Source organism: Saccopteryx leptura, chromosome 7 (genome assembly GCF_036850995.1).
Source record: "Saccopteryx leptura isolate mSacLep1 chromosome 7, mSacLep1_pri_phased_curated, whole genome shotgun sequence".
Lineage (NCBI taxonomy): Eukaryota > Metazoa > Chordata > Mammalia > Chiroptera > Emballonuridae > Saccopteryx > Saccopteryx leptura.
In genome coordinates this window covers 71,636,197-71,645,058 of record NC_089509.1, presented here as the reverse complement: position 1 = coordinate 71,645,058, position 8,862 = coordinate 71,636,197, and positions in this window count along the sequence as shown.

Here is an 8,862-nt window from a genome sequence, read left to right as displayed (position 1 = left end):
CAGGTGTACCTGAAGAAAACCTCTGCCCAGCACCTCAGGTGAAGAAACCTAAGAATGAGTGCGCCAGAGCTAAGAACGCAAATATATATATAACCTGTCAGAGCGGCCTGAGTCCTTGTCTGTGACTCCTTTCAAAGACTGTAGAGCACTGGCTGTGCATAGGGTCTGGTGTTGGGAGGGCAGCTGGCCCCATGAGGCTTCCCAAGGAAAACTTTTGTAATTGCTTATGCTCACACCTGCAAAGTGATATAGGTTTTTAACCTTATGCAATGGTATCTCATTGGTGTACTAATGTGAATTTCTCTCATGACTAATAATGTTGAATATGTTTTCATGTCCTTACTGCCTAGCTATCTCTTTCTTTACAGAGTGTCTTTTGAGGTTCCTGCTAATTTTAACTGAATTACTCTTCAAACTTTATTATTGAGTTGTAAGAGTTCTTTATCTATGAAAGTTACAAGTTCTTGTCATATAGAAGTATTGTGAATATTTACTACATATTCTATACTTTCCCTATTTATTTTTGTAACAGTAATTCCTTTACTTGAGCAGATGCAATTTGATAAAATTTTGTGATTATCTTTTTTTTCAACTCTATTATGAAATATTTGCCTCTTTTTAGATTTATAGTGCATTTTTGTGAGTAATAAATAGTTGTGCCTTGCCTTTTAATTTAATTTGACCACATCTGTCTTTTGTTATTGGGCAAATTTCACTTAGATATAATCTAGTGGTAGTCAAATTCAAGTCTGCTGTATTAATGGCTGCTTTCTATTTACCTCATCTAAATTTTGTTCCTTTTTTCCTCTTTTTTTTCTCTCACAGACATTAATTGAGCAGTTTTCAAACAGCTATTGTCTTTTTATTTTATTTTTATTGATTTTAATTTATTGTGCTTACATAGATTCAAGTGTCCCATCGAATATACCCCCATGCTCCACCCCTGTGATCCCCTTGATATCCCTTTGACGACTCCCCCCATACCCTTCACCCTTCCCTTCAGGACTTGCTGTCCTGCTCTCTATAACCTTGTGTTATGTGTATATAACTTCACTAATCTCTTTCCGTCCTCTAATCCAATCCTCTCCTCACCTTTTTCTCTGACCGCTTTCCCTCTGGTCCCATTGATCCCTCCTCTACCTTTATTCCGTTCTTCAGTTTATATTGTTCATTAAATTCCTCATATCAGTGAGGTCATATAATATTTTTCTTTCTCTGCCTGGCTTATTTCACTTAGCATAATAGTCTCCAGGTCCATCCATGTTGTCACAAAAGGTAAGATTTCCTTCTTTTTCATGGCCCCATAGTATTCCATTGTATATATGTACAGTAGCTTTTTTTTAATTTTTTTTATTTTTTTATAAATTTTTATTAATGTTAATGGAGTGACATCAATAAATAAGGGTACATATATTCAAAGAAAACATGTCCAGATTATCTTGTCATTCAATTATGTTGCATACCCATCACCCAAAGTCAGATTGTCCTCCATCACCCTCCATCTAGTTTTCTTTGTGCCCCTCCCCCTCGCCCTTTCCTCCTTCTCTCCCATGCCCCCCTCCCCCCCACCCCCGGTAACCACCACACTTTTGTCCATGTCTCTTAGTCTCATTTTTATGTCCCACTAATGTATGGAATCATGTAGTTCTTGGTTTTTTCTGATTTACAATTTCACTCCGTATAATGTTATCAAGATCCCACCATTTTGTTGTAAATAATCCAATGTCATCATTTCTTATGGCTGAGTAATATTCCATAGTGTATATATGCCACATCTTCTTTATCCAGTCTTTTACTGAAGGGCTTTTTGGTTGTTTCCATGTCTTGGCCACTGTGAACAGTGCTGCAATGAACATGGGGCTACATGTGTCTTCACGTATCAATGTTTCTGAGGTTTGGGGGTATATACCCAGTAGAGGGATTGCTGGGTCATAAGGTAGTTCTATTTGCAGTTTTTTGAGGAACCACCATACTTTCTTCCATAATGGTTGTATTACTTTACAGTCCCACCAAAAGTGAATGAGGGTTCCTTTTCTCCACAGCCTCTCCAGCATTTGCTATTACCTGTCTTGTTGATAATAGCTAATCTAACAGGTGTGAGGTGGTATTGCATTGTAGTTTTGATTTGCATTTCTCTAATAACTAATGAAGATGAGCATCTCTTCATATATCTGTTGGCCATTTGTATTTCTTCCTGGGAGAAGTGTCTGTTCATGTCCTCTTCCCATTTTTTTATTGTATTGTTTGTTTGTTTGTTGTTGAGTTTTATTAGTTCTTTGTAAATTTTGGATATTAGGCCTTTATCTGAGCTGTTGTTTGAAAATATCATTTCCCATTTAGTTGGCTGTCTGTTTATTTTGTTGTCAGTTTGTCTTGCTGAGCAAAAACTTTTTAGTCTGATGTAGTCCCATTCATTTATCTTTGCCTTCACTTCTCTTGTCTTTTGAGTCAAATTCATAAAATGCTCTTTAAAACCCAGGTCCATGAGTTTAGTACCTATGTCTTCTTCTATGTACTTTATTGTTTCAGGTCTTATATTTAGGTCTTTGATCCATTTTGAATTAATTTTAGTACAAGGGGACAAGCTTTAGTCGAGTTCCATTCTTTTGCATGTGGCTTTCCAGTTTTCCCAGTACCATTTGTTTAAGAGGCTTTCTTTTTTCCATTGTGTGTTGTTGGCCCCTTTATCGAAAATTATTTGACCATATATATGTGGTTTTATTTCTGGACTTTCTATTCTGTTCCATTGGTCTGAGTGTCTATTTTTCTGCCAATACCATGCTGTTTTGATTGTCATGGCCCTATAATATAGTTTGAAGTCAGGAATTGTAATGCCCCAAGCTTCATTCTTTTTCCTTAGGATTGCTTTGGCTAATCAGGGTTTTTTATAGTTCCATATAAATCTGATAATTTTTTGTTCCATTTCTTTAAAGAATATCATAAGAATTTTGATTGGAATTGCATTAAATTTATATATTGCTTTGGTTAAAATGGCCATTTTGATTATATTTATTCTGCATATCCACAAACAAGAAATATTTTTCCATCTCATTGTATCTTTTTCAATTTTCCTTAACAATGCTTTGTAGTTTTTGTTATATAGGTCCTTTACATTCTTTGTTATGTTTACTCCTAGGTATTTTATTTTTTTTGTTGCAATCATGAAGGAAATTATTTTTTTGAGTTCGTTTTCTAATAATTCATTGTTGATATAAAGAAAGGCTATGGACTTTTGTATGTTAATTTTGTATACTGCAACCTTACTGTATTGGTTTATTGTTTCTAGTAATCTTTTTTTGGAGTCTTTGGGGTTTTCAATGTATAGGATCATATCATCTGCAAAAAGTGATACCTTTACTTCTTCTTTTCCGATATGGATGCCTTTTATTTCTTTGTCTTGTCTGATTGCTTTGGCCAGAACTTCTAGCACCACATTAAATAAGAGTGGAGAGAGTGGACAACCATGTCTTGTTCCTGATTTAAGGTGGAAAGTCCTAAGTTTTATGCCATTTAATATGATGTTGGCTGATAGTTTATCATATATGGCCTTTATCATGTTGAGCTATTTTCCTTCTATCCCCATTTTGTTGAGTGTCTTAAACATAAAGTTGTGTTGTATTTTATCGAATGCCTTTTCTGCATCTATTGATAAGATCATGTGGTTTTTGTTCTTTGTTTTGTTGATAGGATGTATGATGTTAACTGTTTTACGTATGTTAAACCATCCTTGAGATTATGGGATGAATCCCACTTGATCATGATGTATTATTTTTTTAATATGTTGTTGTATTCGATTTGCCAGTATTTTGTTTAGTATTTTAGCATCTGTATTCATTAGAGATATTGGTCTGTAGTTTTCTTTTTTTGTGCCGTCCTTGCCAGGTTTCGGTATGAGGATTATGTTGGCCTCTTAAAATGTGTTTGGAAGTATTGCTTCTTCTTCAATTTTTTGGAAGACTTTCAGTAGAATAGGAACCAAGTCTTCTTTGAAGGTTTGATAGAATTCACTTGTATAGCCGTCTGGGCCTGAAATTTTATTTTTGGGGAGGTTTTTAATGCTTTTTTCTATTTCTTCTCTACTAATAGGTCTGTTGAGGCTTTCTGCTTCTTCATGACTCAGTCTAGGAAGGTTGTATTGTTCTAGGAATTTATCCATTTCTTCTAGGTTATTGAATTTAGTGACATAAAGTTTTTCATAGTAATCTACAATAATTCTTTGTATGTCTACGGTGTCCATGGTGATTTCTCCTCTTTCATTTTGGATTTTGTTTATATGAGTTCTTTCTCTTTTTTCCTTGGTAAGTCTTGCCAAGGGTTTGTCAATTTTGTTGATCTTTTTAAAGAACCAGCTCCTTGTTCTATTAATTTTTTTTATACTTTTTCTGTTCTCTATTTCATTTATTTCTGCTCTGATTTTTATTATCTCCTTTATTCGGCTGGTTTTGGGTTGTCTTTGTTCTTCTTTTTCCAGTTCCTTAAGGTGTGAAGTTAAGTGGTTCACTTGACCTCTCTCTTGTTTGTTCATATAGGCCTGAAGTGATATGAACTTCCCTCTTATTACTGCTTTTGCTGCATCCTGGAGATTCTGATATGTCGTATTGTCATTTTCATTTGTTTGTATATATCTTTTGAACTCGGCGCTTATTTCTTCTTTGACCCATTCATTTTTTAAAAGTATGTTAGTTTCCACATTTTTGTGGGGGTTTTTTCCTCTTTTTTGCAGTTGAATTCTAGTTTTAAGGCTTTATGGTCAGAAAACATGCTTGGTACAATTTCAGTTTTTCTGAATTTGCTGATGTTATTTTTATGGCCCAACATATGGTCAATTCTTGAGAATGTTCCATGTACACTAGAGAAAAATGTATACTCTGTCACTTTGGGATGAAGTGTCCTGTGGATGTCTATGATATCCAGCTGCTCTAGTGTTTCGTTTAAGGCCACTATATCTTTATTGATTTTCTGTTTGGTAGACAAATCTCGAGCCGTCAGTGGTGTATTGAGGTCTCCCAGTATGATTGTATTTTTGTCAGTTTTTGTTTTTAGGTCAATAATTAGCTGTCTTATATATTTTGGTGCTCCTTGGTTTGGTGAATATATATTAAGGATTGTTATGTTTTCTTGATTCAGCATCCCCTTAATCATTATGAAATGACCATTTTTGTCTCTGAGTACTTTTGCTGTCTTGTAGTCAGCATTATTAGATATGAGTATTGCTATGCCTGCTTTTTTTTGGATGTTATTTGCTTGGAGTATTGTTTTCCAGCCTTTCACTTTGAATTTGTTTTTTATCCTTGTTGCTTAGCTGTGTTTCTTGTAGGCAGCATACAGTTGGATTTTCTTTTTTAATCCATTCTGCTATTCTGTTATTTTTCTTGGTGAGTTTAATCCATTTACATTTAGTGTAATTATTGACACTTGTAGATTCCCTATTGCCATTTTATAAATTGCTTTTTGTTAGTTTTGTATCTTGTTTGATTCTTCTCTTTTGTTTTTCTATCATTTGTTTTTGTTTGTTTGTATTCCATACCTCTTTCCTCTGTTGTTACCTTTTTTAAGTCATGTGCTTTTGTGGTGGTTTTTTCAAGGGTGGTTACCATTAAGTAGTGAAAAGGGTACCTACCATATTCATTGTAGCACCCTATCTTGAGAGTGTTTCTGCACTTCATCGTCTTTTGCTACTGTTAATCTCTGTCCTCTCCCCCCCCCTTTTTTTTGCTTTTGTTGTCATAGTTTAAATTTGGTTTTATTGTGTTCTTGGTGGAGCTTTTGTGGTTTTCTTTTGTTTTGTTCTTTGGATCTGGTTGGAAAACTCCCTTTAGTATTTCCTGGAGTGGGGGTTTTCTGATGATAAATTCCCTCATCTTTTCTGTATTTGTGAATGTTTTTATTTCTCCTTCGTACTTGAAGGATAACTTTGATGGGTATAGTATTCTTGACTGAAAGTTCCTCTCTTTCAGGACTTTAAATATTGGGGTCCACTCTCTTCTAGTTGTAGAGTTTCTGCAGAAAAATCTGATGATTATCTAATAGGCCTTCCTTTATATGTTGTATTCATCTTTTCCCTGGCTGCCTTGAGAATTTTTTCTTTGTCGTTGGTTTGTGCCATTTTCATTATGATGTGCCTTGGAGTAGGTTTGTTGTGGTTAAGAAAACTCGGTGTTCTGTTTGCTTCTTGAATTTGAGGCTTTAGTTCTTTCCACAGGCTTGGGAAGTTCTCGTCTATTATTTGTTTGAATAAATTCTTCATCCCATTTTCTCTCTCTTCTCCCTCTGATATACCTATTATTCTTATGTTATTCTTTTTGATGAAGTCATACAATTCCTGTAGGGCTTTCTCATTTTTTTTTTTTAATTTTTGAGTCTCTCTCTTCTTCTCTCTGTTGTGCCTCGAGTTGCTTATCTTCTATGTCACAAATCCTACCTTCTATCTGGCCTGTTCTATTAGCTAAGCTTGTTACCTCATTTTTCAGTTCATGAATTGAGTTTTTCATGTCTGTTTGATTTGTTTTTATAGTTTCAATTTCCTTGGTAATGTATTCTTTGTGTTTGTTGAGTTGTTTTCTGAGCTCCCTAAATTGCCTTTCTGTGTTTTCTTGTATATCTCTGAGTATTCTTCGGATTTCTATTTTAAATTCTCTGTCATTTAGCTCCAAGGTTTCCACTATATTACATTTTTTCTCCATAGATTCTTCCACATCTATCTTTGTTACTTCTCTTTCTTTTGTATCCATGATACTTGATTTCCTTTTTCTTAATGGCATCTGAGGGTGGTCTTGTTGATAGCACTAATGAGAATTAATAAAGAATAAAAGGTAGAAAAAAAATGAAAAAAATAAAAAAAATTTGGAAAAAACCCCACAAAATAAACCAATAATAATTTATTATTTCCCTTCCCTTTTTTTTCTTCTCTTCCCCTCCTCTTCCCTCCTCCTTAGGAAAATATCATGATAAACTGTGAATTTATCATGGGGGGGAGACTGTTCAAGGGGCAAAAAAGGAAGTATGGACCCACAAAATGCAAAAAAGGAAAAAATTTAGGTCAAGTATAGAATGATTTGCTTGTAAATGATGGTCAACTGAGAGCTATAATGAGAGGGATAAGAGAGAAACCAGAAAAAGGGGGAAAAAAACAAACTATTGTATTAAGTGGAGCAAAGACTGAATAGATTAAAGATCCTGGGTTGGGAGGAATGCTAATGGGTTAAAAAGCAAAGTAAAAGGAACCCAAAATGCCACAAAAAAACCCAAAAGATCTTGAGTCCCAAATTAAATAATTTGTTTATGGTTGAGGATTGAATGAGAGATAAATTAAAAGGAGAAAAGAAGAAACTAATAGAAAGGGAGAAACAAGAAAAAGGGGAAAAGGAAAGGAAGAAAAAAGAAAAACAAAGAGAGAGAGAGAGAGAGAGAGAGAGAGAGAGTTAAGGGTTTTGGAGTGTAACCCTCATGGAGAGTAAGGAAGAAGAAAAGAAATAAAATGAAACACTTATGGGTAGTGTAGTTCAAGAAAAGGAAAGAGTAAGACTGGCAGAGAATAAAAGGACCTAGGTGGAGGAAATAGAAATAATACTAATAAAGGCAAGAGGATGAAAGAAACAAACAAAAAAAAATAGTGGAACAAATTATAGTCTGTGGATTTTTCTTGAATTTGAGAGGTTAACTTCTTCTTCCCTTTTCCTTTCTCTCCCTTTTCCTGGTCGGTGACTCTGTACCCCAGGCTTTGCCCCTGTGGCACGCTTAGGTAGGGATTTGTAGTTAATGAAACTCTACGGCAATGTCATATATTTGGCTTCAGTCTCGTTGGTAGTCAAGGCTTGTTAGCGTTTGCAGGCTCCAACAATGAGAGAGTCCGTTTCCCGGAGCCTCTCTCCTAGTCTCTCCTTCCTGGATTAGCAGCCTGATGATCCAGCTATGAGGCTGCCGCTGCCTCTGCCTTTGTCTTCAGGGTATGGAATTCTCGGATGCTCCAAGGATAGATTTTTCTGTCTCTGGTTGATGAACTTCTTGAAATTTTGGGGAGATATTTCGGTCTGTGTCCTCACAGCGCCATTTCTATTACGTCACTCACCATAGCTTTTTATTCTACTCGTCCACTGATGGACACTTGGGCTGTTTCCAGATCTTGGCGATTGTATACAATGCTGTCATATATATGAGGGTGCATTTCTTCTTTTGAATCAGTGATATGGTGTTATTGGGATGTATTTCTAAAAGTGGGATGGCTGGGTCAAAAGGCAGTTCGATTTTTAATTTCTTGAGGAATCTCCATACTGTTTTCCACAGTGACTGCACCAGTCTGCATTCCCACAGGCAGTGCAGGAGGGTTCCCTTTTCTCCACATCCTCGCCAGCACTTATTCTGTGTTGTTTTGTTAATGAGCGCCATTCTGACTGGTGTGAGATGATATCTCATTGTGGCTTTAATTTGCATTTTTTTAATGATTAGTGATGTTGAACACTTTTTCATCTGCCTATTGGCCATCTGTATGTCCTCTTTGGAGAAGTGTCTATTTCTTTTGCCTCTTTTTCAATTGGATTGTTTACCTTCCTGGTGTTGAGTTTTACAAGTTCTTTATAAATTTTTGTTATTAACCTTTTATCAGACATATTGTTGAATATGTTTTCCCATTGTGTGGTTTGATTTTTATTCTGTTTTTATTGTCTTCAATTGTGCAAAAGGTTTTAATTTGATATAGTCCCATTTGTTTATTCTGTCTTTTATTTCACTTGCCTGTGGAGATAAATGAGCAAATATATGTATTGCTGTGAGAGATGTCGGAGAGCTTACTGCCAATGTTTTCTTCTAAGATGCTTATAGTTTCACAATTTACATGTAAGTCTCTTATTCATTTTGAGTTTATTT